Here is a 7224-nt window from a genome sequence, read left to right as displayed (position 1 = left end):
TTCAAATGTATTCACGTTTTAACACAATTTGGTGGGCAAAGGTTTATTAAAGAAATTAAATTAATTTTCTTTAAATTTTTAAATTAAAGAAAAAATCTTAAATTATTTAAATTTATTTAATTATATTAAATAAACGTGTGGCTTTTGGAACCTCATATTTTGTGACTGTCGGTAAGAGTTGTCAGTGCCAGTTCTATTTTTTGACACAAAACGTAAAGCTTTCTAATTTTTTCAGCGCAGCTACATTTAGTTTGATCAATCAGTCAAGTCAAGTCAAGTCACCTTTATTTATATACCGCCTTTAATCAAATACAATCAGTTAATCAAATACAATAAAATAAAATACAATATCGTGTGAAGAGAAAGTGTCCCCAACTAAGCAAGCCAGAGGCGACAGCGGAACCAAAACAAATGGAGAAAAAAACCTTGGGAGAAACCAGGCTCAGTTGGGGGGCCAGTTCTCCTATGGACAGACGCAGAGGATCTGGATATGGACTGGATCTAGTGGTTAAGGTGACCTCGGAATAAGAAAGAAACAGACTAATATTAGCATAGATGCCATTCTTCTGACGATGCACTGAGTACATCAGGTGTTATGGGAAGTGTTCCTGGTTCTGGTTAACCTAATTAATGCAGCCTAACTATCCTTTAACGGATTTGAATTATAGGAATATGTTGATGTGTTGTGTGTAAGCAAAATTAAAGAGATGGGTCTTTAATCTAGATTTAAACTGACAGAGTGTGTCTGCGTCCCAAACAGTGTTGGGTAGATTGTTCCAGAGTTTTGGCACTAGATAAGAAAATGATCTGCCGTCCGCGGTTGATTTTGATGTTCTAGGTATTATCGAATTGCCAGAGTTTGAGAACGCAGCGGACGTGAGGGACTATAATGCGATAAGAGCTCACTCAGGTACTGAGGAGCTAAACCATTCAGGGCTTTATAAGTAATTAACAAGATTTCAAAATCTATACGATGTTTAATAGGGAGCCAGTGCAGTGTTGACAGAACCGGGCTAATATGATCATACTTTTTGGTTCTAGTAAGAACTCTAGCTGCTGCATTTTGGACCAGCTGGAGTTTGTTTATTAAGCGAGCAGAACAACCACCCAATAAAGCATTACAATAATCTAATCTTGAGGTCATGAAACGCATGAATTAATGTTTCAGCATTTGACATTAAGAGCATAGGTCGTAATTTAGATATATTTTTGAGATGGAAAAATGCAGTTTTGCAAATACTAGAGATGTGGTTTTCAAAGGAAAGATTGCCATCAAATAGCACACCTAGGTTCCTAACTGATGACAAAGAATTAAAAGAATAGCCATCAAGCATTAGACAGTGTTTTAGGTTATTACACGCTGAGGTTTTAGGTCCAATAATTAACACCTCTGTTTTTTCAGAATTTAGCAGTAATAAATTACTTGTCATCCAATTTTTTAACTCAACTACACAATCCATTAGTTTTTCAAATTGGTCTGTTTCGCCGGGCCACGAATGGTGTGCATTTGCTTATGTTAGCTAACATGCGGAATACCTACATTAACCACTGTAACATGATACTTACTGACACTAGCTATCACTATAGGGTATACTGGGTATACAGTCAAAGTCCCTTTTCTAAAGTCCTTGATACATTTGTTTAAAATATATGTAGATACATTGTCTGTCTTATAAAACATTGTCCAATGTATTGGCAGGAAGAAAGGTCATTAACATTACATTAACATCCATTATAAGAAATTAAGTTGTGTATTTATTTCTGATTTCCTCAACAATTTGGCTTTATTGTAATGAATAAATGATCTGTGAAAATTTCAAAAAACACCATCTTATGAATATCTTGAACAAGCTTGACAACCTTATTGCCTTGTTGTATATTGTCTAATATATATATTTCTAATTACAGATGGCGCAATGATGAAATTGTAAAAAAAATAAATAAATAAATAAAAAAAACATACATCTAAAACTGCTGAGACTGTGAAGTTTTTTTTTTTATTATATTACCCACATGGTACATTGTACTCAGCGTATTGTCATTCTTAAAAATAAAACAAATATTTAATCATCATTTGATTTTTTTTTTTGTGAAATATTAATTAAATTAGTTTTGTAGATCAGCTGCTAATTCTAATTTTCATGTCTGTTCATTTCTGTTTATGTTCATGTAACTCGGAGTGCTGTATGTGGTGACAGATGAGCGGATAAAAACGGACACTCATGTCAAGCCTCATGAGCATAGAGTCAAAGTTTTGAATGGTAAACTGAGAAGTCAACGGAATTCTAATGCAAAATATAATGCATATATTAAATCATGGATGCAAAACTGCTAATCATTATTTAATTTTATATAAATGATTTTTCCCTTTCACAGGCTCTGTGATAAAACAGTCTACAAATAATACAGTGTCTGAAATGTAAGCCCTCACATGCAGAAAAAAAAAACCAAGTCATACTGAAAGAAGTGACCCTCCACTTGAAGATGAAGATGTGACGTTTAACCTGTTCTGTGTCATTGTTTGGTTCAGCCATTTGCAGGCTTAAGTTTGTGAAAAAAGCACTTCTACACTGTTTTCAGTCATTTTTTTAAAAAGAAAATGCCATTTTTATGCTTATTTATTGAATGAGGTAATAGCCGTAGTGTATTTTTCAATAATGCAGGTATAACTGAAAAGTTCTACAAATTGATAAAAAATAGCATTGCCGTAGCATTTCACTGATCTTTCATTTATTATAATGTATTTTGGTCAAGATGTTATATATGCTTCTGTACTTTTTTTAATGCAAGTATTTATTTTGTAATGTACACAACATTATATTACATTTTTCTAGATTTCAAAGCATATGTGTGTTAGCATTTAAATGTATTGATTTTTGCACCTTTTATATCATTTTGAATATTTCTTTAAAAAATGCATAATAATAAACTAGTAATGTAATGCTAATGCATTTCTAATGAGCTGAAATGCTATTGAAAGTATATTTTAAATGAATTATAAAGAAACACAATTAAATTGCACTAAATGTACTTGAAGTGGTTCCATTTTAACACAATTTGATATATTAAGATATATGGCAAATGGTTTAAAATCTCAAAGAATCAGTTTGATGTTACACCTTTTTATCATCATCACTTCGTCTCCTGCTTCTGCTCTTTTCTGGCTTCCATCGGTCAACTTCTTGACTGACAGAAGACTGTTTAACACTTGTTTTGAGTATTTTTGGATACCAGACAAGACTTGCTGTTAACAGGGTTTGGGTATCGACAGCTCTGCTGACTAGTTGTTCTGTTACTGGAAAAACTGATATTTTCAGTCCGGGGCTGGATCTTAATTATTGTCTTGGTGTGGGAACTTGATCTAACAGATACATATCTTTTCAGACTGTATTTTTGAACTGGTGTAAAAAGTATCCCCCCTCCAAAATGTACAAATGATGGTGTATTATCAAGCATATTATTTTGTAAATACTTCACATCATGTCTAATAACAGTGGTGAATATGGACAAGTTTCTTCTTACCTGGGAAAAGTTATAGTGGGATGCGTATTCCTTTAGACCGTTTTTTCAGCCTGCCAAAATGTGTATCCCTCCACCAAAATGTACAAACTGTGGCCTATCATCAAGTATTTTATTTAGTGAATAATTAAATGTCTAATACCAGTGATAAATATGATTACTTCTTACCAGAAAAAGGTTATAGTGGGAAGCATATCTTTTAAGACGGTATTTTCAGCCTGCTATAAAAAGTATCCCCCCTCCAAAATTTACAAACCATTTAGACAAAAAAAGTTTTTCTATGGCATCGTGAAGCACCCTTATTTTTAAGAGTGTACTTATTGAGTATGCCATTTCAGACGCAGCCAAAATCTTTATGTATCATGAAATTTTTGATTAACGACTTTGCAGACAGTTTACACAGAAGGATAGGTGTGTTACATACTGGAAAAAATATATATTTTTCGAAAACCCGTATGAACTGCTCTTAAATAAATCTCTGTATTTGTCACACCATTGAAGAGTGGAGTATTTATAAAAAAAACATGCACCAATTTATCTTAAGATTAATTATGATATTTTTACAGTTTGCTATGACTAACTACTGTGTATTTTCTCAGTTACCTGAATACTTCTTCCACAAATATCCTTCCGCCCTAACAGAATATGTCATCTGGTTTAAACGTCAAACAGTGTAACCTGACATAAAAATGTCTGACATAACTCTCATGTTAACATGGGGTGGTTCCAGGAAATACAACATACAACTTGTTTGACTTGTTACAAACTTAGTTACTTAATGAAAATGTCTGTAAAGAAAGACAAGTTTTTTCAATTTTTGAGAAAAACATGGATTTTTTAGCTTTCCTGTGTGTGCTGTCATTTCCAACAGCTGTTTTAACAGGTAGGATTTCATAGGATCTGCCTTTGAATGAGGTGCAGGTTCTTGTGCATTTTAATCTGTTTACATACTGCCTTTGTCACACAGGTTCTCATTCTTGGTGGGTACTGGCAACTTACATTGAAGGAAAGACGCCATTTCCTTCATTTAGTGCCTTATATATGCTGGATGACATTACGGTTGGATACTATAATTCAGAGACAAGAAACTACATTCCTAGAGGAAATACTACAAATGAAGACGAGGAGGTTGATCAAATAAATCACAGTATAAGTGAATATTTGCATCCTTTTATTTCAGGAAGACTTAAAGGAAAATTTTATAATGAAACAGAAGGTAAATTTGAATTTGAAATTTGAAAAACATCTGACATTAAGACAAACATTTCATCAATCAAAAATATGTTGTATTTCTTAAATAATATTAAAGCATCAAACATTAACTGAAATACAAAGAAAATATTAGTATTTGTTCATAGTCAGACCTGAGCCAAGATCCTAAGTCTGTTTTGAAATCTGATATGCTTCTTTTTTTTTTTTTAACAGGTCCCGTCGTTGTTCAGATGGTGAGTCTGTGTGAACTACTGGACAATGACAAACCTGGGCAGCTGATCACTAGGGTTGCTTTTGAAGGCTCGACTACAGAAGAAATGCGTTTTTTTGATGACATATTAACATTTCAAGGCATAGACAAACCATCAACGCTATATATGGACATATACAAATGGCGCCATACAAATATATGTTACCCACGCTGCACAGCAAACCTCAGGAATCACCTTAAAAAGAGAGCATCGCAAGGAAAGAGAAGAGGTACATTTCCTCTGTGTTTCCCACCTGCTTTTATAAAAACAATTACATTTTATCCAGCTTATGGGGCTCTTGAGAGGGAACGTGTACTTAACCTTCAAAAAGTGTTGATCAAGCTCATGAAGTCAAACTAAATATTACTTGTACAAATTTAGAAAATGCTGCAGTAAATTTTGATTTTTTTTAATTAATTTTTTTTTTTTTTTTTGTGAGTGTCATGCTGTACGATGCTAGTATTAAATGGTTTCATTTACAATGTAAACAAGTGTATTCCCATATTCATTTTTTTTATGCAGTGAAACCGCGAGTCAGACTCATCCAGAAAACAAACGCAGATTCTGGAGGGTTTCGTGTGAGTTGTTTGGCAACAGGATTTTATCCTCGTCACATCAACCTGACCCTGTTGAGAGACTGACAGCCTGTAGCTGATCATGAGATCACTGGAGGAGATCTGCTGCCCAATGGTGACGGGACGTACCAGATGAGGAAGAGTCTGGAGATCAGTCCTGCAGACAAACACAAATACACCTGCTCTGCCACACACCTCAGTCTGGACAACAAATTGGACGCCACTTTGGGTAATAAGCTGTTACGGAAAAAATAAATAAATAATAATCTGTTTTGTGACCTTTTTATTATGTTTGTTTCAGAGTTCGATCCTGGTGAACCATTTAAATCAGTGATTCCTTATGTGCTGATAGTTTTGGCTCTGATGTTGGTGTTTGGAACTGGGGTCGTCATATATAAATGCAGAAGGAAACGAGCAGGTAGGACAAGAACTGAAGTATAAATGAATAATTAGTGATATTTTCATTTATACAGTCTTTAATTTCCATTAATAATGCTCCAGCATCTATTTTCTTTCATATTACAGCTTCCTTAAAGAGTGATTATTCTGCAGCTTCTAGTAAGTACATTATTTTAAATGTTTTATATTTTTGCAAATGTCTTTTGGCCACAAGTTACTGTCTAAAGAGTGCAATTTTCAGTATTGTTGTTTACAGTAAAACTCATGTAATTTACAGAACTTGATAAAATTATTGAATTTTAGTTGTACTTTCTTGTTAATCACTAAAAAATAAAAACATATTTTTCAGCATCTGAAGAAAGCATGGACACAGCATCGTGAAGTTAATACTAAGTTTAATACAAATGTTCAAAAAATCTGTGAAATTGTTTTTGCTCTTAAATGTATTTTTTTCAGCCTTCCAAAAGTATTTTGATGTGCAGTATTACTTTCTTTCTTTCTTAAAACACTTATAATAATAATAATAATATGAATTAATAATTATAAAATAAAATATTATTAATGTCAGTAATAATAACACAATTAAATAATTAATTGATTGCTATCCTTAAAAATCAGGTGGTGTACACTTTTGGTGGAGAGGATCAGTGCTGTTGTTGTGTGTAAGGAACGTATATTAATGTAGTTTGCAGTATATATATATAAATATATTAAAATTAATTAATCAAGCACTTTGTTTTTTACTTAAATAACATGCAGTTCAATTGCATCTCTTGTGAGAGATTTAGTATTTTATAGGGGATCAGCTTTTATGGAATCTATGGTAATGTGGATAATTCCTGTCTTCCAAAGAACAACAAGAAGACAACACCAACATTTGGTGTGACAGATAAATTTGTGCTGTAGAATTTCACTGGTCACATTTACAGGACAAATTGTTTTGCTTATTTGATACATTTAGTGACCTTAAATACTGAACTGTCTATTGTTTGCAGTAAAGTTTACATAATCAGCCTTAATTTGTCACATAACTTGATCATGCAACACACTGATGGCAATTCGTATTTTACATTTTGGTATATTGGTGGCTAATTCATATGAATTTGACAATCTCAGTTGTATGTTTTCATACGATCTGTTTACACCGCACTGAGGGTTAGGGTTGGTTTTATGCTTTTTTTTTTTTTTTCTTAAAAATGTATGTTTTTGTACAAAAATTGTAGGAAATTTTAATAAACTCTCAGCTCATAAAAACATTTTTTATGATT

General features: G+C 32.8%; 1 pseudogene; it reads left to right on the top strand.

Moving 5' to 3' along the window:
* The first annotated feature begins 4274 nt into the window (after window positions 1–4274).
* LOC127161530 (class I histocompatibility antigen, F10 alpha chain-like) lies at window positions 4275–6383 on the top strand (annotated as a pseudogene).
* The last annotated feature ends 841 nt before the right edge of the window (window positions 6384–7224 follow it).

The sequence above is a fragment of the Labeo rohita genome, unplaced genomic scaffold (assembly GCF_022985175.1).
Source record: "Labeo rohita strain BAU-BD-2019 unplaced genomic scaffold, IGBB_LRoh.1.0 scaffold_661, whole genome shotgun sequence".
NCBI classification, from domain to species: Eukaryota; Metazoa; Chordata; class Actinopteri; order Cypriniformes; family Cyprinidae; genus Labeo; species Labeo rohita.
The sequence above is the reverse complement of the archived record's forward strand: the minus strand, read 5'-3'. Positions and strand labels throughout refer to the sequence as shown.